General features: G+C 44.7%; 1 pseudogene; it reads right to left on the reverse strand.

Annotated features, from left to right (window-relative positions):
* Positions 1–2,337: 2,337 nt before the first annotated feature.
* Positions 2,338–25,299, reverse strand: part of LOC139543426 (serine/arginine repetitive matrix protein 2-like) — a 31,418-nt pseudogene continuing 8,456 nt past the window's right edge.

The following is a 25,299-nucleotide window of genomic DNA, read 5'->3' on the forward strand; positions in this document are numbered from 1 at the left end:
CGGCCCGTCAGGAAGTCCAGGATCCAGTTGCAGAGGGAGGTGTTTAGTCCCAGGATCCTTAGCTTAGTGATGAGGGTACTATGGTGTTGAACGCTGAGCTGTAGTCAATGAATAGAATTCTCACGTAAGTGTTCCTTTTGTTCAGGTGGGAAAGGGCAGTGTGGAGTGCAATAGAGATTGCATCATCTGTGAATCTGTTTGGGCGGTATGCAAATTAGAGTGGGTCTAGGGTTTCTGGGATAATGGTTGTTGATGTGAGCCATTACCAACCTTTCAAAGCACTTCATGGCTACAGACATGAGTGCTACGGGTCTGTCGTCATTTCGACAGGTTGCCTTTGTGTTCTTGGGCACAGGAACTATGGTGGTCTGCTTGAAACATGTTGGTATTACAGACTTAATCAGGGACATGTTGAAAATGTCAGTGAAGACACCTGCCAGTTGGTCAGCACATGCCCGGAGCACACGTCCTGGTAATCCGTCTGGCCCCGCAGCCTTGTGCATGTTGACCTGTTTAAAGGTCTTACTCACGCCGTCTACGGAGAGCGTGATCACACAGTCGCCTGGAACAGCTGATGCTCTCATACATGCCTCGGTGTTGCTTGCCTCGAAGCGAGCATAGAAGTGATTTAGCTCGTCTGGTAGGCTCGTGTCACTGGGCAGCTCGCGGCTGTGCTTCCCTTTGTAGTCTGTAATAGTTTGCAAGCCCTGCCATATAAGACGAGCATCGGAGCCGGTTTAGTATGATTCAATATTAGCCCTGTATTGACGCTTTGCCTGTTTGATGGTTTGTCGCAGGGCATAGCAGGATTTCTTGTAAGCTTCCGGGTTAGAGTCCCGCACCTTGAAAGCGGCAGCTCTACCCTTTAGCTCAGTGCGAATGTTGCCTGTAATCCATGGCTTCTGGTTGGGGTATGTACGTACAGTCACTGTGGGGACGACGTCCTCGATGCACTTATTGATAAAGCCAGTGACTGATGTGGTGTATTGCTCAATGCCATCGGAAGAATCCCGGAACATGTTCCAGTCTGTGATAGCAAAACAGTCCTGTAGTTTAGCATCTGCTTCATCTGACCACTTTTTTATAGACCGAGTCACCGGTGCTTCCTGCTTTACTTCTTGCTTGTAAGCAGGAATCAGGAGGATAGTTGTGGTCGGATTTACCAAATGGAGATCGAGGGAGAGCTTTGTACGCATCTCTGTGTGTGGAGTACAGGTGATCTAGAATTTTTTTCCCTCTGGTTGCACATTTAACATGTTGATGGAAATTTGTAGGAACTGATTTAAGTTTCCCTGCATTAAAGTCTCCGCCACTAGGATTGCTGCCTCTGGGTGAGTGGTTTCCTGTTTGCTTATTCCCTTTTACAGCTGACTGAGTGCGGTCTTAGTGCCAGCATCTGTCTGTGGGGGTAAATAAACAGCCACGAAAAGTATAGCTGAAAACTCTCAATTTATCACAATATACTCTACTTCAGGTGAGCAAAATCTAGAGACTTCCTTAGATTTCGTGCACCAGCTGTTGTTTACAAATATGCACAGACCGCCGCCCCGTTGGTAGGATCTTCGTGATCGTACCTCGTCTAGTTTATTGTCCAATGATAGCACGTTGGCGAGTAGTATTGACGGTAACGGCAGCTTTCCCACTCGCCTTTTTCGGGTCCTGACCAGGCATCCGGCTCTTTGTCCTCTGTACCTGCGTCGCTTCCTCTTGCAAATAATGTGGATTTCGGCCCTGCCGGGTGTTTGGAGAATGTCTTGTGCGTCTTGTTTTTTGTAGAAAATCTTTGTCTAATCCGAGGTGAGTGATCGCTGTCCTGATATCCAGAAGCTATTTTTTGCCGTAAGATACGGTGGCAGAAACATTATGTACAAAATAAGTTACAAATAACGTGAACAACCCCCCACATAATAGCACAATTTGGTTGGGCGCCCGTAAACCTGCTGCCATTTCTTCCTGCGCCACGTTGGTTGTGATACAAATTATATTTTTGTGATACAACAGAGTTGTGTGGTGTCTCCACAACACGTGTGTAATTATTTTTGTACAGAGAAACTCTGCATTGTATCAAAAGGGTTGTGTCAAATGCATTATACATCAGTTGTACAACTTCAGTGTGTATGGGTCTCTGACAGTGTGACACCCAGGTGACTCATCCATACCTGCAGTTCATGGCCAAGAGTAACAAGCTGGTTATAACCAACACAGGCCTTACTTAATAACAACTATTAGTACAACTTTGCAAACCATTAGAGACAGGTGCATACTGTAATGTACTCAGTATTACCAGAGAATTATAGAAAACGGTTTCAAGAATGTGACACTATAAAGTGTTCTGTGTTCTGTTTTAACATCAACATTTATTTGGCTTCAAATCGGAAATACAAATGTTTTACTACAAAATATTTGAACAAAAATAATTTGATAATCAATCACAGTACAAAAGTACAAAAGATACCAGAATCTAGATTTTTCCAAATCTGCATTTCTGAAATCCTATAAATGTGTATTTCTGAAATCTTATTTTAGTGTTAAATTTTCGTATAAAAGAAGTTTACACTACAGTAACACTGACACCAATTAGTAACCTTATTAACTAAATATTACACACAATACACAAATGATCAAGAACAAAATACAAAACAAATCATTTAGAATCAATAAATGAGGGTAAAAAAATGGAAGAAATCAAAGTGTGAATAGTTAATCTCCTCACCTGAAGATCCATAGCAGCTATTTCTTTTCTCTTGTCACAGTCATTGTTCAAATGTAACAAAACAAATGTAAAAAGAATATTCCAGGTTTCAAAGCAAATTAAACAAACAACGAGCATATGTCCGTTATTTTGAAACGTAAATCATTCATATATAAATAATTCAGATTCTAGTGCATTTTATGAGTAAGAGATGCATTTGTGTTGTTTCTATATGATACCTGAGATTGTAATATTGGCACTCCACCTTTGATTTAAAGCAATAACATGTACTGTACAAAGTAACCTGTATAAAGTACAGTCTGTGTAGACCCTACCTTACTATCAGTGCTGAGCCACTGGGTGACGATCAAATAGTTCCAAAGAAGCCAGCGGCTTAATGACTGGGTTGAGGTCCTAGTATCCGTACCCAGGCACTTGCTTCATGTTACTCCACATTTCAAACTCTTACACCGAATATTAAGTGTACAGTACACATAACGCCACATTTAGAGACATCTGTGTCCTCACAGAGTGGTTAGTCCAAAGACTTGCCTGGTCGTATTCATTAGTGCAAACCGTAACAAAATGTTTTGCAATGGAAAACGGAAACAAGCGTTTCTTATTGGACAAATTCAGGAAGTCCCTCCCCGTTTCAGTCGGTTTTCTTCTGCTTGGTGCCTAATAAATACAACCCTGGTGTATTTCTGGTCTGATCCATCTGTGCATGCGGGACTGTGACAGCGCCTTCTGGTGGTGCAGTCCAGTGGCGATGGAGCGAGCCATGCGTTTGGAGGCCTCCCTCATCTCCCTGGCCGCCTCAATGGCATGGTTCAGAGAGTGCATTTCAGCAGACGGAACGGCCAGATCCACCTCTGACCTGCTCACGACTCCTGACCCCAGAGGCCACACCCCCACTCAGAGACACATAGATGGGCTGGGGTTGGGATGGAGCTGCCTTTATCACTGGGCTGGAGTAGTACCTGCAGGGAACAGGACAGATTCAGAACTACACTTACTTACTACATAGGTGGAGAAAGTGGGATGTTAAACAATGATGAAATCACGACAGATAATTATGTGTGATTCAAATATTCACACTAATAAAACTATTAGAGGATTAATGCAAAACGTAAGCACCTATTTCCTCAAGCCCACCACACAATAAATACTCATACAAAACCATAGTTACACATCAATTAAACACACAACTCCAATTCCTCCTCCACAGTAACTAAACACAACAGCCTCTGAATACCCCATACACTCATAAACAGATCAATATTGTTGACAAGTTTATAATAGGCAAACTCAACCCTCAGTCTCACTGCCAACATTCCCTCCAGCATTCCCACCACATCCACAGACCCTTGTCCCCGAATACTGTTCTTTCGGGTCTTCCATATCGCTAATTTTGCTGCCCTGACACAGAGTTATGCAACACAACTACACCCTTTTGACTGAACCTGTACTTTGGCCCAAATATAAACAGCTGGGAAGATAAAACTTCTCCCAAAGCTAAGAACCAACTAGTGATCAGGTCAATCATCCCGACCAACCTGGGACACTGTAAAAACAGATGTGCCAGAGTTTCAGACTCAGTACAGAATGGACACCCCTCCCCAACAGTAGGATCCAGGTGTACCAGATGCATGTTGGTGGCTATGGCTCCATGTATTATCCTCCATTGGAGGTCAGCTGTCCTCTTATCAATAGGCAGTTTGTATAATGATCGCCAACAGCCTTTTGGGGAGGCACCTGGACCAAGCACACTCGCCCACCTCGTCGATTTTACCCCTTCCAGGGAAGAGGCATGGGACACCTTTACACATATTCTGTACATGCCCTTCTTTCCTACCTCCTTGAACTCCCCCAGCTCCGGAGTATGGAAGGAAAGCAGCATCCCCACGTCCTCCTCGAATGCCCCCACCGCAGCACTAACAATCAGTGCAGGGAACATATAATCCAGACCCTCCTTCCACCGATCAGAATTGGAAGTGTCAGTCACATACTGCAGATGAAGCACTGGCAAGGACTCACAGACCTCAGCGACGACCTTCCTCAGTAGGCGAGATTATCGGATCCCTGCTCTTTCTCCCAGCTCCTCCAACGATCTGCTCCTGCTCCGTATCAGATGACCCAGCTTGGTACACCCCACGCCTAACAGGCATGAACGTAGGCTGGCTGAACCCAGAGCACGGGACTGGATGGCAGTGTTGTAAAAAAAGAGGCTCTTCAAAAAGCCAAATCCCGTACAACAGTCTCTGGGCTGCTTGAAGCTGGAAAGCCATGATCCTAGAGGAAATGTCCACCAGGCCTTGTCTACCCTTGTGCAGTGGCAGGTACAGGGGTGCAGCTTTAATCCAGTGTAGTACAGACCAGAAAAAGTTGACAAGGGTCCTCTGAAGCTCTTGTATCAGACCCTTTGGTGGCTGCAAAATCATTAGTCTGTGCCACAGGGTAGAGGCAGCAAGATTATTAGCTACCAGTACCCTTCCCCTATAAGACAGCTGGGGCAGCACCCATTTCCATCTTGACAGTCTGGCACACACTTTCTCCACTACACCCTCCCAGTTATTTTTCTGAAAAACATCAGAGCCTAGAAAAAGTCTTCATCCCATCTCTGCCCCACTGAAGCCCCCCTGGTAACCGTGGAGCGGACCCCATCTGAGCTGACCTGCCCACAGCGATTCACTCTTTCCCCAATTGACTCTAGCTGAGGAGGCCCCCTCATACACCTTTAAAGCGTTTGAGAGAACCTTAACATCTTCACCCCCTGTAATAAAAACTGTCACGTCATCTGCATACGCAGACAGTGCTATCGTGGGACCCTTCATTACACCTGGCACAGAGAAACCAGTAAGCTTCGCTCTTAAAAAAACAAAGCATTGGTTCAATCGCCAGACTATATAACTGCCCTGAAATTGGGCATCCCTGTCTGATGTCCCTTTGGACAGGGTTGGGGCACCTCAAACCACCCCCACCTTCACCATACGAGGCCCCAGCATACAGTAAATTCATCCAAGACAAAAAAACATCCCCAAACCCAAAGGCTTTCATTGTTTTAAACAAGTACTGGTGGTCCACATGATCAAAAGCCTTCTCCTGATCCAAAGAAAGTAAACCCACATTTACATCAGACAGTTTACAAATGTCTAAAACATCTCTTATCAGAAACAAGTTATCAACGATAGAGCGATCAGGTACACAGTAGGACTGGTCCTTGTGGACCAACAATCCCAGATACTCTTTCAACCTGTTTGAGAGACATTTAGAAACAATTTTGTATTCTGCGCACAGCAAAGCAACAGGTCTCCAATTTTTTATGAGAGCCAAATCTCCCGTTTTTGGCAACAGTGAAAGCACCGCACGTTGACAGGATACAGGAAGAGAACCCTCATGAAAAGATTCACACACCACTTCATAAAAATCCTCCCCAATAGACCCCCAAAAGTGCTTATAAAACTCAGATGGTAAACCATCAATGCCAGGGGCTCGGCCTGTTGAGAGCTGCATAACTGCTGTGGACAGCGCTTGCAGTGTAATGTCAGAGTCCAATGCGACTCTCTGCTCAGGTCCCAATTGAGGAAGACCGTGTAACAACTGTTCAGTACACAGAGAGTCGCAATCCTCCGCCTTATAGAGGGCAGAGTAGAAATCCACGGCATGTTGGTGCTTCTCACCGTCATCCGTGGTCACCTTCCCATCAGGGAGACGAAGGCAGACCATCTGTTTACGTTGCAATGTCGACTGTCCTAGTTTTTTTTTTAAGCGCTAGGAGCATCCATATCCTTGAGGGAAGCGAAACGAGACCTAATCAAGGCACCCTTCACTCTTTCATGCAGAAAAGACCTCAGTGTTTGGCTCTTGTCCTGTAAGTTCATGACTAGTCCAGGGTCGTTCTGAGTGAGCAACTTCAATTCAATAGATTTGATGTCCTGTTCAAGGGCCTTGATAGTCTATTTAACTTCAATTTGAGACAGCGCAGTATACTGTAGACAAAATAATCGTATTTTGGCCTTCCCAACCTCCCACCATTGTCTCAAGGACTCAAAATTCCCTTTTGTAACCCTCCATTTTTCCCAAAACAACAAAAACCTTTCACAAAACATGATATCATGTAACAATTTAACATTAACATACCAGTAAGGTGATGACCTTCGTGGACAGGACAAGTGAATATCAACAGTAACAATATGATGATCAGAGAAACCCACAGGAGTGATGTCACACCTTCCAACCCTACTACAGTATTGCTCAGATACATACAACCTGTCTAACCTTGCTGCACTGACACCACCTTCATTAACCTTTAGCCATGTGTACTGCCTAACTTTTGCATTCCTTACTCTCCTCACATCAGAAAGCTCAAACTCAGGTAATAGACCAGACAGGCAAGTAGCTGACCGCAGGTGAGGTTCTTCAGCAGTGCGGTCAACAGTAAAATCTACTGTACAATTCCAGTCCCCCCCTAAAACCATACACCCCTCTTGGTCACACTGTCTTAAGGTTTCCTTTATTTTATCAAATACAGCAATACGCTCTGTACCCTCATTAGGAGCATAAACACTCAAAAAAACAAATAAAAAACCCATAACATCCACATTGACCAATAAAACCTGACCCTTAACAATCTCTGTTGTAGATACTACTATCACCCCTAAGCCTGAGGAAAACAAAATCACCACCCCAGCACTGAAATTAGTACCATGACTGAGTATATGCTGCCCCTCCCACCACAGTCAACCTCATTAGCCTCATCACTATGTGTATCCTGTAGAAAAACTACATTAAGCCTTTTCTGTTTTATTACTTCTAATACCCAAGCCCTCTTACTCCTGTCCCTTCCCCCATTTATATTGAGAGAACCTACCCTTAGTACCTCCATATAGAAAGGAGAAAAGAAAAGCAGAAGAAACCACAGAGAAACCAAAGACAAAAAAGACACCCTATGAAGCATGATCATCATTTACATTTTCTCTTATTAACCTGACCACGTTTCCCACCACCTTTTGCTGCTGCAACAGCAGTAACAAATTTCCTCAAGCGAAACCGCTTCTTCTCACTCAACTGGTCTAACCCCACCGTCTTCTGTAACATCACAGCTGACCTCACAAATTTATCAACATCAAAATAATCTGCCAATTTGACAGATTTCCCAAAAGTCTGATCCAGAAACCCATTTACCTCCTCTAGATCATAAATTGAGTCCTCACCAGCTGCTATCATATCAAAAGAGATATCCATATCCTTCTCCTGATCCTCCTCAGCTGAGGCCACAGACAACTGACTCCCCTCTACCACATCCCTTTCAACACTCCCCACTTGCACCCCATCACTCATACCAGGCATCTCCTCCACTACCTGGGAGACTAGCCCCACCTGAACCCCATTACTCATAGTGGGCATCTCCTCGCCTACCTGGGAGCCTAGCTCGACATGAACCCCCTCCTGTACCACAGCACTCGTAGTGGGCATCTCCTCCACTACCTGGGAGCCTAGCTCCACATGAACCCCCTCCTGTACCCCATTACTCGTACTGGGCACCTCCTCACCAGTCTGAGGAACTGGCTCTTCAGATCCATCCTTAACTTCTACAACAATATTTTTCTGCTGCATAACATTTCCCTCTAATACAAGTTGCAACTCCGTGCCCTCAACACAGACAACTTGTTCCTCAGCAACAGGTGCTTGTGGCTGCTCAACCACTGTCGGCCCACCTCTCCCTACATCAGTGGGCCCAGGCGTTACGACGACCACCTGCGCCCCTCCCTCTGCCTTCTCCCTTTTCGGGCAAGCATGTCGCTTATGACCAACATCCCCACACTCAAAACACCGTTGACTACCCGTACTAGCATAAGCCATATACAGTCTATTGTCATACTTGATTTTAAACGATAACTCTAATGTCTGCTCCGGTGAGTCCAAAAACATAAACACCTGTCGCTGAAACGACATAACCTGTTTCAACGCCGGGTGTTTGCAACCCAACGGGACAACCTTAATTGAACTTGCAAACTTCCCAAAGCGCAATAACTCTCGCTCCAATAGCTCATTTGGAATAAACGGCGGTACATTTGAAATCGTTACCCTTGTTGACGGAGTAAAACGTGGCGTAACTTGAATAAACATTCCTTTAAGAAGTACGCCATGCTCAACCATACGATCTACAAGGCGCTCTTCTTTAAGAAAAACCACCACCGCTTTATTCATCCGTGACGCATAAGCAACATTCTCATATCCTACCTTCTCTCCTACGGCGACCAGAAACTCCTCCACCATGACAGTAGCGTCAGTAACACACCTAAAGCCGTGCCGAAGTGACAGGGATGGCATCCCCATTCGGGCTGCCATCCCCGCCAAACTCAGGGTAATTTCGATACGAAAAACAAAATACTGTAATGAAACAGGCAGGGAGCAGGTCTCGAACCCTCGACCTCCTAGCCCGAGGTCCGGCGCGCTATCGACTGTGCCGCAAAAGCATGCTCAAGCGGCAGAGTCGATTTCCGCGCTTATAAACCCAGGGTCGTTACACTACTCCCTCCTTTCAAAGAGCGCGTCCTCGCGCTAGCTTGCGACTCTACGTCTTACAGGAACGCGCTCACCGGCCAAGCACACGCACTGTCGTGGATGCAAGGTCCGATCACTTCCGACACCAATGTAATGAAACAGGCAGGGAGCAGGTCTCGAACCCTCGACCTCCTAGCCCGAGGTCCGGCGCGCTATCGACTGTGCCGCAAAAGCATGCTCAAGCGGCAGAGTCGATTTCCGCGCTTATAAACCCAGGGTCGTTACAATACTTAATTCTACCACAACAACAATAAAAATAATAACCTTAATCATGCACAGAAGAAAACGAAAAATGCCGCCCAGAAAGAGAAAACCGAAAGAAAGTTCTGAATACCTAACTCTACACAACACACGCACTCCTTCGCTCATACAATTCCCAGCATGCAACAAACACTCCCAGCATGCAGAGAGAGAGAGAGAGAGATAGAGAGATGCGATTAGTTTTATCACTTACGATTAGTCAACTGACCAGAGCTCAGGGCCCGAGGCGGATCGCCATGGTGATAGGGTGCAGTGGTGGAGTGGCTTGGCTGGTAGCAGTGCTGGGGATTGGGTGTTCAGGTGGAATGGTCACTCTGTCCCTTGTCCTCCCCTGACACAGTGTGGACTGAGTAAAGATGGAGGAGAGAGGGTTTTAAAAGAGGGCAGGGGAGAGGTGGAGGATCAAATAAACTGACACTGATAAAGAAACAGCCAAACAGCTAGCTGCCTCCCTGCTTGATCTCAGGAGGGTACATGCTTCTGACACAGAATAGACTGTGTAGTTACTAGACAGACAGATATTAGTGCTTCATTACACAATGTTTTCATGTGTTCTTCAGTAGGGTTAGAACCGGTTCAGGGAACAGAATCGAAAACCAGAAAATAGAAAATTGTTTGAGGGATCTAAAGTGATCTATACTGTTTTAGAACAGAACCTTTCTTTTAAAAGTATGGGAATTGGTTAATAATAGCTTTATTTTACATTTCAGGCATTTGTTTCCAGTCCCACAACAAACCGAACAAAGCGCAAAAAAAATCTGTCACTAAAAAACTTATTCTAGCTGGAAATCTTTTCCACTGGGTGTGTGTGTGTGTAGGCTACCTACCCCTCCACACTGAAGCATAGATTACTGTAGCCTCCTGACAACATTACATAGGTTACTGTAGCCTCCTGACAACGTTACATAGGTTACTGTAGCCTCCTGACAACGTTACATAGATTACTGTAGCCTCCTGACAACGTTACATAGATTACTGTAGCCTCCTGACAACGTTACATAGGTTACTGTAGCCTCCTGACAACGTTACATAGATTACTGTAGCCTCCTGACAACGTTACATAGATTACTGTAGCCTCCTGACAACGTTACATAGGTTACTGTAGCCTCCTGACAACGTTACATAGATTACTGTAGCCTCCTGACAACGTTACATAGATTATTGTAGCCTCCTGACAACGTTACATAGATTACTGTAGCCTACTGACAACGTTACATAGATTACTGTAGCCTCCTGACAACGTTACATAGGTTACTGTAGCCTCCTGACAACGTTACATAGATTACTGTAGCCTCCTGACAACGTTACATAGATTACTGTAGCCTCCTGACAACGTTACATAGATTACTGTCGCCTCCTGACAATGTTACATAGATTACTGTAGCCTCCTGACAACGTTACATAGATTACTGTCGCCTCCTGACAATGTTACATAGATTACTATAGCCTCCTGACAATGTTAGGTAGATTACTGTAGCCTCCTGACAACGTTACATAGGTTACTGTAGCCTCCTGACAACGTTACATAGGTTACTGTAGCCTCCTGACAACGTTACATAGATTACTGTAGCCTCCTGACAACGTTACATAGGTTACTGTAGCCTCCTGACAACGTTACATAGATTACTGTAGCCTCCTGACAACGTTACATAGGTTACTGTAGCCTACTGACAACCTTACATAGATTACTGTAGCCTCCTGACAACGTTACATAGATTACTGTAGCCTCCTGACAACGTTACATAGGTTACTGTAGCCTACTGACAACCTTACATAGATTACTGTAGCCTCCTGACAACGTTACATAGATTACTGTAGCCTCCTGACAACGTTACATAGATTACTGTAGCCTCCTGACAACGTTACATAGATTACTGTAGCCTCCTGACAATGTTACATAGATTACTGTAGCCTCCTGACAACGTTATATAGATTACTGTAGCCTCCTGACAATGTTACATAGATTACTGTAGCCTCCTGACAACGTTATATAGATTACTGTAGCCTCCTGACAACGTTACATAGATTACTGTAGCCTCCTGACAACGTTACATAGGTTACTGTAGCCTCCTGACAACGTTACATAGATTACTGTAGCCTCCTGACAACGTTACATAGATTACTGTAGCCTCCTGACAACGTTACATAGGTTACTGTAGCCTCCTGACAACGTTACATAGATTACTCTAGCCTCCTGACAATGTTACATAGATTACTGTAGCCTCCTGACAACGTTACATAGATTACTGTAGCCACCTGACAACGTTACATAGGTTACTGTAGCCTCCTGACAACGTTACATAGGTTACTGTAGCCTCCTGACAACGTTACATAGATTACTGTAGCCTCCTGTAAACGTTACGTAGATTACTGTAGCCTCCTGACAACGTTACATAGATTACTCTAGCCTCCTGACAACGATACATAGATTACTGTAGCCTCCTGACAACGTTACATAGGTTACTGTAGCCTCCTGACAACGTTACGTAGATTACTGTAGCCTCCTTACAATGTTACATAGGTTACTGTAGCCTCCTGACAACGTTACATAGGTTACTGTCGCCTCCTGACAACGTTACATAGATTACTGTAGCCTCCTGACAACGTTACATAGATTACTGTAGCCTCCTGACAACGTTACATAGATTACTGTAGCCTCCTGACAACGTTACATAGATTACTGTAGCCTCCTGACAACGTTACATAGGTTACTGTAGCCTCCTGACAACGTTACATAGATTACTGTAGCCTCCTGAAAACGTTACATAGATTACTGTAGCCTCCTGACAACGTTACTGTAGCCTCCTGACAACGATACATAGATTACTGTAGCCTCCTGACAACGTTACATAGGTTACTGTAGCCTCCTGACAACGTTACATAGATTACTGTAGCCTCCTGACAACGTTACATAGATTACTGTAGCCTCCTGACAACGTTACTGTAGCCTCCTGACAACGATACATAGATTACTGTAGCCTCCTGACAACGTTACATAGGTTACTGTAGCCTCCTGACAACGTTACATAGGTTACTGTAGCCTCCTGACAACGTTACATAGGTTACTGTAGCCTCCTGACAACATTACATAGGTTACTGTAGCCTCCTGACAACGTTACATAGATTACTGTAGCCTCCTGACAATGTTACATAGATTACTGTAGCCTCCTGACAACGTTACATAGGTTACTGTAGCCTCCTGACAATGTTACATAGATTACTGTAGCCTCCTGACAATGTTACATAGATTACTGTAGCCTCCTGACAACGTTACATAGGTTACTGTAGCCTCCTGACAACGTTACATAGATTACTGTAGCCTCCTGACAATGTTACATAGATTACTGTAGCCTCCTGACAACGTTACATAGGTTACTGTAGCCTCCTGACAACGTTACATAGGTTACTGTAGCCTCCTGACAACATTACATAGGTTACTGTAGCCTCCTGACAACATTACATAGATTACTGTAGCCTCCTGACAACGTTACATAGGTTACTGTAGCCTCCTGACAACGTTACATAGGTTACTGTAGCCTCCTGACAACATTACATAGGTTACTGTAGCCTCCTGACAACATTACATAGATTACTGTAGCCTCCTGACAACGTTACATAGATTACTATAGCCTCCTGACAACATTACATAGATTACTGTAGCCTCCTGACAACGTTACATAGGTTACTGTAGCCTCCTGACAACGTTACATAGGTTACTGTAGCCTCCTGACAACGTTACATAGGTTACTGTAGCCTACTGACAACGTTACATAGATTACTGTATCCTCCTGACAACGTTACATAGGTTACTGTAGCCTCCTGACAACGTTACATAGATTACTGTATCCTACTGACAACATTACATAGGTTACTGTAGCCTCCTGACAACGTTACATAGGTTACTGTAGCCTCCTGACAACGTTACATAGATTACTGTATCCTCCTGACAACGTTACATAGATTACTGTAGCCTCCTGACAACGTTACATAGGTTACTGTAGCCTCCTGACAACGTTACATAGATTACTGTAGCCTCCTGACAACGTTACATAGATTACTGTAGCCTCCTGACAACCTTACATAGATTACTGTAGCCTCCTGACAACATTACATAGGTTACTATAGCCTCCTGACAACGTTACATAGATTACTCTAGCCTCCTGACAACGTTACATAGATTACTGTAGCCTCCTGACAACGTTACATAGGTTACTGTAGCCTCCTGACACCGTTACATAGGTTACTGTAGCCTCCTGACAACATTACATAGGTTACTGTAGCCTCCTGACAACGTTACATAGATTACTGTAGCCTCCTGACAACGTTACATAGATTACTGTAGCCTCCTGACAACGTTACATAGGTTACTGTAGCCTCCTGACAACGTTACATAGATTACTGTAGCCTCCTGACAACGTTACATAGGTTACTGTAGCCTCCTGACAACGTTACATAGGTTACTGTAGCCTCCTGACAACGTTACATAGATTACTGTAGCCTCCTGACAACATTACATAGGTTACTGTAGGCTCCTGACAACGTTACATAGATTACTGTAGCCTCCTGACAACGTTACAAGCATGATTCAGAAATTAGGGAGAGATGTTTAAAAGAATGTATTCACTTTTTCAAAGCTAGTTAAGGATACTATAGTTATCACGTTTCACATTGGATTTATGAACTTTAACGTTTCACATTGGATTTATGAGCTACAAAAAGGTAAGACATGTTTTTAATTCTACTGCTCATCTGCACTACGGTCCAACGTTAAACCAACTCTGAAGTTCAAAGACATTCAAAGTCTCTCCATAGAAGCCACTCCTCCATAGGTATAATTCTGTGGACCAAATTCAGATAATGCATGTCATAACAAGATGCCCAGCGCTTCCTGGCAAGCTTTCTACATCCTCTCTCGCTCTCTCCTCACCTGCAAAATGTCAGTTGCATCTCCCGCCCTACACTGTGACTGGCAGCACAGTGTGTGTTTGTCTTTCATTATGATTAAACCATGCTGTTACGGCAAAATACAATGTGCTCTTGACGACTTTCCTATACAGATTAAATCGCTTACCTGCTCCATAGCAAGCTGCTCTATCCACACTGATTGTGGATATTTTTTTTAAAATATTTATTTATAAATTTTTTACCCCCTTTTCTCTCCAATTTCGTAATATCCAATTGCGATCCAATTACGATCTTGTCTCATCGCTGCAACTCCCCAACGGGCTCGGTAGAGGCGAAGGTCGAGTCATGAGTCCTCCAAAACATGACCGGCCAAACCGTGCTTCTTAACACCCGCTCGCTTAACCCGGAAGCAAGCTGCACCAACGTGTTGGAGGAAACACTGTTCAACTGATGACCGAAGTCAGCCTGCAGGCGCCCGGCCCGCCACAAGGAGTCGCTAGAGCGTGATGAGCCAAGTAAAGTCCCCAAGGCCAAACCCTCCCCTAACCCGGATGATGCTGGGCCAATTGTGCACCACTCTATGGGACTCCCGGGCACGGCATGGGAACGATCCGGGGGCTGTAGTGACACTGTGATGCAGTGCCTTAGACTGCTGTGCCACTCGGGAGCCCCTGGTTAAGTAATTTAATGTTGAGCTAAATGCAAAATGTTGATTTCAGAGGTTTCAAAAGGAACACAAAGGAACAATATAAACCAGTGCTTTTTCTTTGGTTCGAACCGGTTCAGAACTTTATTTCGCTGGTCGGAACAGTGTAACTGAACTAAAAAATGAATGGTTCTGTTCAGAACAAAACCATTGGGAAACAATTTAGGTTTCAACCACTGGTTCTAAGTCACTTCATGTAAGAACACATTTTGCAACATAACATAAATATGATGGTTATAGACAGAACAGCATGGACTCACTATGGTCACTGCCTGGTCCAAACTCACTGGTACCACTGCCAGCCCGTGGCTGGGGGAACATTGATGCTGAGGTTCTCAGCCCAGGTCTGGGGGAACCTGGATGCTGAGGCCCCCCCTCCCCTGGTTCTCCCTGAAGACTCTCGTACCCGCCTTGGGGTGCTGAGAGGAGAGCCTCCACTGTGCTCCAGCGAGGGGGGTCTCTGAGGTCTTTGTGAGGGGGAGGAGGAGGGGAGAGGGGGCGTGTGTTGGGGCTTCCCTGAGTTCTGCTCCTCTGGAACTGACAGGTTACACAGACTGGGGGGAGGAAGGGAACACAAAGACAGGAACACAAACTGATAAGATTACAAGGGAACCCATAAACTGTCTGTTTAAAAGTAATGGCGCAGGAGTAGATGGCTGCCGTTTTATGGGTTCCTAACCAATTGTGCTATTGTGTGTGTTTTTCTGTGTTATTTGTAACTTATTTTGTACATAATGTTTCTGCCACTGTCTCTTATGACCAAAAAGAGCTTCTGGATATCAGGACAGTGATTACTCACCTCGTACTAGACAAAGATTTTTTCTTTACCGAGTCGGACGCGAAGGATTTACTTCAGACACCGGACAAGGCCCAAATCTCCGTCATTCACTTGAAGAATAGACAGAGATATCGGGGACGTAGGTCGGGTTGCCTTGTAAGGATTTGACAGCGAGTGTATAATCCGCCTCTACCATCAGCCCTATTAGCCAACGTGCAATCATTGGATAATAAAATGGATGATGTCCGATCAAGACTAATCTACCAACAAGACATTAAAAACTGTAATATCTTATGTTTCACAGAGTTGTGGCTGAACGACGACATGGATAACATACGGCTGGCTGGGTTTTCTGTGCATCGACAAGATAGAACAGCTGCCTCCGGTAAGACAAGGGGTGGCGGTCTGTGTCTATTTGTAAATAACAGCTGGTGCATGAAATCGAATGTTAAGGAAGTCTCAAGGTTTTGCTCGCCTGAGGTAGAGTATCTCATGATAAGCTTTAGACCACACTATTTACCAAGAGAGTTTTCTATATTTTTCGTAGCTGTCTATTTACCACCACAAACCGATGCTGGCACTAAGACCGCAGTCAATGAGCTGTATAAGGACATAAGCAAACAAGAAAATGCTCATCCAGAAGCGGCGCTCCTAGTGGCCAGGGACTTTAATGCAGGGAAACTTAAATCCATTTTAACTCATTTCTACCAACATGTTACATGTGCAACCAGAGAAAAAAAACTCTAGACCAGCTTCACTCCACACACAGAGACACGTACAAAGCTCTCCCTCGCCCTCCATTTGGCAAATCTGACCATAACTCTATCCTCCTGATTCCTGCTTACAAGCAAAAACTAAAGCAAGAAGTACCAGTGACTTGCTCAATACGGAAGTGGTCAGATGACGCAGATGCTAAGCTACAGGACTGTTTTGCTAGCACAGACGGAATATGTTCCAGGATTCTTCCAATGGCATTGAGGAATACACCACATCATTCACTGGCTTCATCAATAAATGCATCGATGACGTCGTCCCCACAGTGACTGTACGTACATACCCCAACCAGAAGCCATGGATTACAGGCAACATCCATACTGAGCTAAAGGTTAGAGCTGCCGCTTTCAATGAGTGGGACTCTAACCCGAACGCTTATATGAAATCCCGCTATGCCCTCCGACAAACCATCAAACAGGCAAAGCATCAATACAGGACTAGGATTGAATCGTACTACCCCGGCTCCGACGCACGTCAAATGTGGCAGGGCTTGCAAACTATTACGGACTACAAAGGGAAGCACAGCCACGAGCTGCCCAGTGACATGAGCTCACCAGATGAGCTAAATTACCTCTATGCTCTCTTCGAGGCAAGCAACACTGAAGCATGCATGAGAGCACCAGCTGTACCGGACGACCGTGTGATCACGCTCTCCGTAGCAGATGTGAGTAAGACCTTTTAACAGGTCAACATTCACAAGGCCACAGGGCCAGACGGATTACCAGGACGTGTACTGACGTGTACGCGCTGACCAACTAGCAAGTGTCTTCACTGACATTTTCAACCTGTCCCTGACCGAGTCTGTAATGTTTCAATCAGAACACTATAGCCCCTGTGCCCAAGAACACCAAGGCAACCTGCCTAAATGACTACCGACCCGTAGCACTCACGTCTGTAGCCATGAAGTGCTTTGAAAGGCGGCCATGGCTCACATCAACACCATTATCCCAGAATCCCTAAACCCACTCCAATTTGCATACCGCCCCAACAGATCCACAGATGACGCAATCTCTATTGCACTCCAAACCGCCCTTTCCCACATGGACGAAAGGAACACCTACGTGAGAATGCTATTCATTGACTACAGCTCAGCGTTCTACACCATAGTGCCCTCAAAGAACCATGGGACTAAACACCTCCCTCTGCAACTGGATCCTGGACTTCCTGACGGGCCGCCCCTAGCCACAATAATCCTCAACACAGGGGCCCCTCAAGGGTGCGTGCTCAGTCCCCTCCTGTACTCCCTGTTCAACCATGACTGCATGATCAAGCATTACTCCAACACCATTGTTAAGTTTGCCGATGACACAACAGTGGTAGGACTGATCACCGACAACGATGAGACAGCCTATAGGGAGGAGGTCAGAGACCTGGCAGTGCGGTGCCAGGATAACAACCTCTCCCTCAACCTGATCAAGACAAAGGAGATGATTGTGGACTACAGGAAAAGGAGGGCTAAGCACACCCCCATTCTCATCGACGGGGCTATACTGGAGCGGGTTGAGAGCTTCAAGTTCCTATGTGTCCACAACACCAACGAACTATCATGGTCCAAATACACCAAGACAGTCATGAAGAGGGCACGACAACACCTATTCCCCCCCAGGAGAGTGAAAAGATTTGGCATGGGTCCTCAGATCTTCAAAATGTTCTACTGCTGCACCATCGAGAGCATCCTGGCTGGTTTTATCACCGCCTGGTATGGCAACTGCTCGGGCCTCCGACCGCAAGGCACTACAAAGGGTAGTGTGTACAGCCCAGTACATCACTGGGGCCAAGCTTCCTGCCATACAGGACCTCTATACCAGGCGGTGTTAGATGAATCCCCTAAAAATTGCCAAAGACTCCAGTCACCCTAGTCATAGACTGTTTTCTCTGCTACTGCACGGAAAGTGGTACCGGAGCGCCAAGTCTAGGTCCAAAAGGCTTCTTAAAAGGTTTTACACCCAAGACTCCTGAACAGCTAATTAAATGGCTACCCGGACTATTTGCATTGACCCCCCTCATGTACCTACATGTACATATTACCTCAATTACCTCGACTAACCTGTGCCCCCACACATTGACTCTGTACCGGTACCCCCTGTATATAGCCTGGTTAATGTTATTTTATTGTTGCTCTTTAATTGCTCTTTTGTTGCTCTTTTTTTTTTTTTTTGTAAATACTTTCTTAACACTTATTTTTCTTAAAACTGCATTGTTGGTTAAGGGCATGTAAGTACGCATTTCACTGTAAGGTCTACTACACCTGTTGTATTCGGTGCACGTGACAAATACAATTTGATTTGATTCAGGCAACTATAATTAGGAATTAAACAGGGAAGGAGTTTAGATAGGCAACTAGGAACAATGTAAGGGCACGGTACAGAGCTGTGTGTGTGAGAGAGAGAGTGAGGAATGTGATGTGAGGTTCGGTGAAAATTACAGCCAAGTCACTGACTGGAGAGAGAGGGAAGGAGTAGGAGAGTAGCTCACCTCGCTGTGGCCATCTGGTGGAAGGGACTGGGTGCTGCAGGAGTCAGGTGACCGCTCTCAGAGCCCACATCTCTAGTGAGATGATCCTATCCTATCCACACAGAGGGTTTGAGAGACAATTTACTGCTGGTTTAGAAGATATTGCTGAATTGTCAAGATAAATTAACAACATTCTTATTATTCAACATTATTATTCATATGTATAGACCTATACACTTTTTCCCCAGCTCTGACTGCTGATAGCTACTTTATTGAGGAAAAATGTATTTACTATGACTGTGATGTGTGGTCCCACCTAGCTATGGATGAGAGTGTCAGTTAAATTACAAAAAAGTACAAATTCAGATATTTCTTTGTTGGTTGAACATGTTTTGGAAACAAGTTAGATGCAATTACATTGTGTTTTCAGTCATGAACAGGAAATGGGTGGATAGTGTGCAAAAAGTAATGAACTGTTTCTTTCACAGCAGACACCAGATAGGTGAATAAGCAGTCAAAAATGTAATGGAAGCTTGATACAGTCTTTTAAGTAATTGACCTGAGATGACACTCTCCTGGTCCCAGGCTGCTGTTTGGAGCCCCTCCTCTCTGACGCAGTACTCCCCCCCAGACTGGTGAGACTACTGCCTCGAGACTTCCTGACCTCTGACCTCTTGCTGTCATTGGCAGGCGAGCCATGAAATGCAGGGGATTGGCTGAGGTCTTTAGGGGAACAAAGAACTGATTTGCTGGTCCTTGGTCTTGCCATTGGAATGAATGTAGCGTCCTTCTGACCTAGCATTGGCTATCTGAAAACACATAATAGAATTTAGAGTATTAAAAAAATAATACAATTCAGGAGCTGGGTAAGAGTTTATGATCAGCATTTAGAGGCAGTGATATCCTGGGCCAAATTCATTAGTGCACAGTCTGCACACCGTAGCAAAACGTTTTGCAACGTAAAACGACAACAAGTTCAGATAGTCACTCTCTGTTTCAGCCCGTTTGCTTCCGTTTGGTTCAGTTTGGTTCCTAGTGAATACAACCCCGGTGCAGTGAGTTCAGACTCACCTCTGAGGGAGACTTGTGTGGCCCTCCTCCCTCCTGGTCCCTGGGTGTGGTCCCTCTCTTCTCCCCTCACCGCCTGCATGTGTGGCTTCTTCTCCTGCATCAGGAAAGTCATGGTCTCCCTCTGTCAGATCCAGGTTTTAGCAGTCTGGGCACCTCCCTGAAACTCTGGTAGCTGGAAGAGACAGAGCCTTTGGATGTGGTATCTACAAGCAAACTGATATTGACATTACTACTATATTGATCAATTGGCTGCTTTTGAATACTTATGTTCTACATATACATACTAGACTTCTTAAAAGGATAGTTCACCCAAATTACAAAATTACATATTTCCTTACTCTGTAAGTGGTCTATGGACAAGGTAAGACAACAATCCATGCTTTGGTTATGTTTACCTGGCCACTGTCTCTAAATGCTAATTTCTTATCATTTTTGTCCAAAAACAAATGCAAGTCCATATCCCAAATTTTTTGTTTTCCCAAATCTCAAAGTGTCTAAAATGTATGGAGTCTTACTGGTACTTCAGCAAGCTGAAGTCTCTCTCTACACGTTTGTGTTCGTGACCTAAAGGATGGAGGAGAAGGGACGGCAGTGCCTCCTCCTCTCCCATCCCTCCCTCCACTCCCTCGCTCTCTCCGCTAGCCGAGCTAACCTCCACCCTCATCAAAATGGTGGCTATTTATCACTGGGAGATGCTCCTCTATTTGCAAGACTCATGGGAGATAAATATCAGAACAATACCTTCATCTGCTCAAACGGTTTGAGTATCCCTCTCCTCAGGAGCTCTTCAAATGTCTGCACCTGGTGGAGGAATCTGTCAGTCTGCTTTGAGAGCCCTCTCTATCTCCAGGGCCCAGGCTTCTCGAGGAAGAGGAGGTCATTGAGGAGGGACGGACAGGGGAGATTCCACCAGGTCCTTTAGTGTGGAGGAGAGAACATTTGTTTGCACTAAAGGACAATTGAAATGTGTGAAGAATTGTTGAATGATTTATTTATTAGGATCCCAATTAGCTGTTGCTCATGCATCAATGGAGTGTAAGAACATATTTAAACAAAGCAATAGCTGTGTCCCAAATTTTAGCTGTGTCCCCAATGTTAGCCTATTACCCATAGGGCTCTTTTCAAAAGTAGTACACTATAAAGGGATTAGGGTGCCATTTGGGATGCAGAAGTCATTCAAAGATGACTGTTAGTACCTTGGTGGGCAGCCTGTTCATTCAGGTGAATGGAGCCTGAGCTGAGCTCCGCCCTCTGAGCTTGGGGAGAGGTTAAGGTCATGACTTTTTAACCTTCATGGAGCACACCTGATTAGACAGCGTCACTGCAATTGGGAGGGTCAGAGTAGAGGCCCACCTGGAGAGACAAAACCACAGAGAGAAACAGGTGTCAAATCAATGAGATTTATGCCACCTAAACATAAATTAGGTAAACGATAGTCTAAATGTGTTTGAGTCATAAGCTGTAGGGACAGAGGCAGGGATTTAAATAAAGACCTTGATAGTTATGCTATCTTGGAGGAGATATGCTTTTCAAAATAGAAAAGTCTGAAGTCTATGGGGTGGCTCTAGCCTCTGTATTTCTATGTGTATATATGTGTATCCATCACATCCTCCATTTTGTGGAGAGGTTTTATCACAACCCCTCTCAGCCTGTCTCAGGACGATAGAACGTTGATTGGAAAGAGTGGGTGTGTTAGTGATGGCTGTGGCTGAAGCGGACTGCCCCTCTCTGGTAAGCCCTTGAGACAGTAAATCACAGTGACCTCTGCTTGACCTCCCAGAGTGTCTGTGTAGCACCATCTCAACAAACACACCTGCCATGACTACCCAGTGCCCACTGAACAGAATGGAGAATAGGCCAACTGTCAGAAACAGCCATTTAATCATTTTCATACAAGCACATATTGGGCTGTGTTCGATAAAGGATTAGGATTGAATTGGCCTTCCCTGCATATCTACACTATTATGTCTCCAGAAGGAGGAGGAGAGAGACAGATGGCTGTGTGCTTGTGTGGGTAAGGAGAAGACTATGAGGGGCTACGCTGATATGAAATAGCATTAAGAGTAGAGTGTTCTGCAGCTGGAGAAGGAATATGGGACAGAGGACAGGAGGAAGGAATACTCCTGCTAGATCCATATTCGATACGATGTGTGCAAGCCTTAGTTTCCACTTCAAATCAATGACTAGCCAATAACCAACATTAATGAGGCAAGATACTGTGAATGCCCAAGACTATGAAAACAAACTGTCACTACACTGTCCATCTGAAGAGGACTCCCCTAAAGGGCTCTGAAATCAATTACGTCATTTCCTGTTTTCCTTGACTGTGTCAGGAGGGCAAAATCAATGCATGCGATTGTTCTAATGTGAACCGCAGAGTCACTTGACTGTGTCCCACATGACAGGATGGGTCTATTTAGTGTGTGCCTAGTATTGGGGTTAGAGAGAAATGAGGACCTACCAACCCAATCGCAAAAGTTAAGTGGTGTTGTTAACCGTCTAACCAAATAGTAAACTGTGATACACAAGCAGCATTTAAAGAAGTTCTAGTAATAATGCACTTTGCTAGAATTTGTATCTTATTCTATAGCTTTTTGAGCTACATGAGAACCCAACATTCCTTGGGTTCTACCACCACAAACTCTGTTTGCTACTGTCTTTTTACAACCCCCTTTCCATAACATACTTTGAGAGCGTAATTCTTTCATTTGACCCACTATACCAATGTGGCTCTTCAGAGGAGCTGAGAATAGTCCAACAACAACAGAGGCTGGTGTTTTTCTTCAGTAGGTAGTGTATTGTACATGCAGGGTGCCCTCTGAAACAATGTCCCAGATGGCATCCTATATCCTATAGTGCACTACTTTTGACCAGAGCCCTGAATGGGAATAGGGTCCATTTAGGATGATTAAACAGGCTATAATAATACAGTCCACTGGGGTGTGTCCCCCCCCCCCCCCTGTTTTCTGCCCCTCCCAAATGATAGAATTTGTAGATAATTGGCCCTCTTTCTGGGACTCACCCACAAACAGGACCAAGCCTGGCCTGTTGAAGAGTGACGGACTCCATCCTAGCTGGAGGGGTGCTCTCATCTTATCTACCAACATAAACAGGGCTCTAACTCCCCTGCTCCACAATGAGATAGGGTACAGGCCAGGCAGCAGGCTGTTAGCCAGCCTGACAGCTTATTGGAGTCTGTCACTAGCACAGTCAGTGTAGTCAGGTCAGCTATCCCCATTGAGACAATGTCTGTGCCTCGACCTAAGTTGGGAAAAACTAAACATGGCGGTGTTCGCCTTAGCAGTCTCAATGGAATATAGACCTCCTCCATTCCTGCCATTATTGAAAGAGATTGTGATACCTCACATCTCAAAATAGGGCTACGTAATGTTAGATCCCTCACTTCAAAGGCAGTTATAGTCAATGAAATAATCACTGATCATAATCTTGATGTGATTGGCCTGACTGAAACATGGCTTAAGCCTGATTAATTTACTGTGTTAAATGAGGCCTCACCTCCTGGTTACACTAGTGACCATATCCCCCGTGCATCCCGCAAAGGCGGAGGTGTTGCTAACATTTATGATAGCAAATTTCAATTTACAAAACCCCCCCGATGTTTTCGTCTTTTGAGCAACTAGTCATGAAATCTACGCAGCCTCTCAATCACTTTTTATAGCTACTGTTTACAGGCCTCCTGGGCCATATACAGCGTTCCTCACTGAGTTTCCTGAATTCCTATCAGACCTTGTAGTCATAGCAGATAATATTCTTATTTTTGGTGACTATAATATTCACATGGAAAAGTCCAAAAGGCTTTCGGAGCCATCATCGACTCAATGGGTTTTCTCCAACATGTCTCCGGACCTACTCAATGCCACAGTCATACTCTGGACCTAGTTTTGTCCCGTGGAATAAATGTTGTGGATCTTAATATGGACTATCAGACCACCATTTTATTACGTTTGCAATCGCAACAAATAATCTGCTCAGACCCCAACCAAGGATCATCAAAAGTCGTGCTATAAATTCTCAGACAACCCAAAGATTGCTAGATGCCCTTCCAGACTCCCTCCACCTACCCAAGGACATCAGAGTATAAAAATCAGTTAACCACCTAACTGAGGAACTCAATTTAACCTTGCGCAATACCCTAGATGCAGTCGCACCCTTAAAAACAAAAAACATTTGTCATAAGAAACTAGCTCCCTGGTATACAGAAAATACCCGAGCTCTGAAGCAAGCTTCCAGAAAATTGGAACAGAAATGGCGCTACACCAAACTGGAAGTCTTCCGACTAGCTTGGAAAGACAGTACCGTGCAGTATTGAAGAGCCCTCACCACTGCTCGATCATCCTATTTTTCCAACTTAATTGAGGAAATTAAGAACAATCCAAAATATATTTTTGATACTGTCGCAACCTTACTAAAAATCAGCATTCACCAAGAGAGGATGGCTTTCACTTCAGCAGTGATAAATTCATGAACTTCTTTGAAGAAGCAAATTACGGACTCCTCTTAAAATCTGCATATTCCTCCACAGCTCAGTTGTCCTGAGTCTGCACAACTCTGCCAAGTCCTAGGATAAAGGGAGACACTCAAGTTTTTTAGTACTATATCTCTTGACACATTGATGAAAATAATCATGGCCTCTAAACCTTCAAGCTGCATACTTGACCTTATTCCAACTAAACTACTGAAAGAGCTGCTTCCTGTGCTTGGCCCTCCTATGTTGAACATAATAAATGTCTCTCTATCCACCGGATGTGTACCAAACTCACTAAAAGTGGCAGTAATAAAGTCTCTCTTGAAAAAGCCAAACCATGACCAAGAAAATATAAAAAACTATCGGCCTATATCGAATCTACCATTCCTCTCAATTTCTTTTGAAAAAGCTGTCAGTCTGGCATCAGTCTGATTTTAGACCCCATCATAGCACCGAGACTGCACTTGTGAAGGTGGTAAATTACCTTTTGATGGTGTCAGACCGGGGCTCTGCATCTGTCCTCGTGCTCCTAGAACTTAGTGCTGCTTTTTATACCATCGATCACCACATTCTTTTGGAGAGATTGGAAACCCAAATTGGTCTAC

Source organism: Salvelinus alpinus, chromosome 18 (genome assembly GCF_045679555.1).
Source record: "Salvelinus alpinus chromosome 18, SLU_Salpinus.1, whole genome shotgun sequence".
In the NCBI taxonomy this organism is placed as follows: Eukaryota; Metazoa; Chordata; class Actinopteri; order Salmoniformes; family Salmonidae; genus Salvelinus; species Salvelinus alpinus.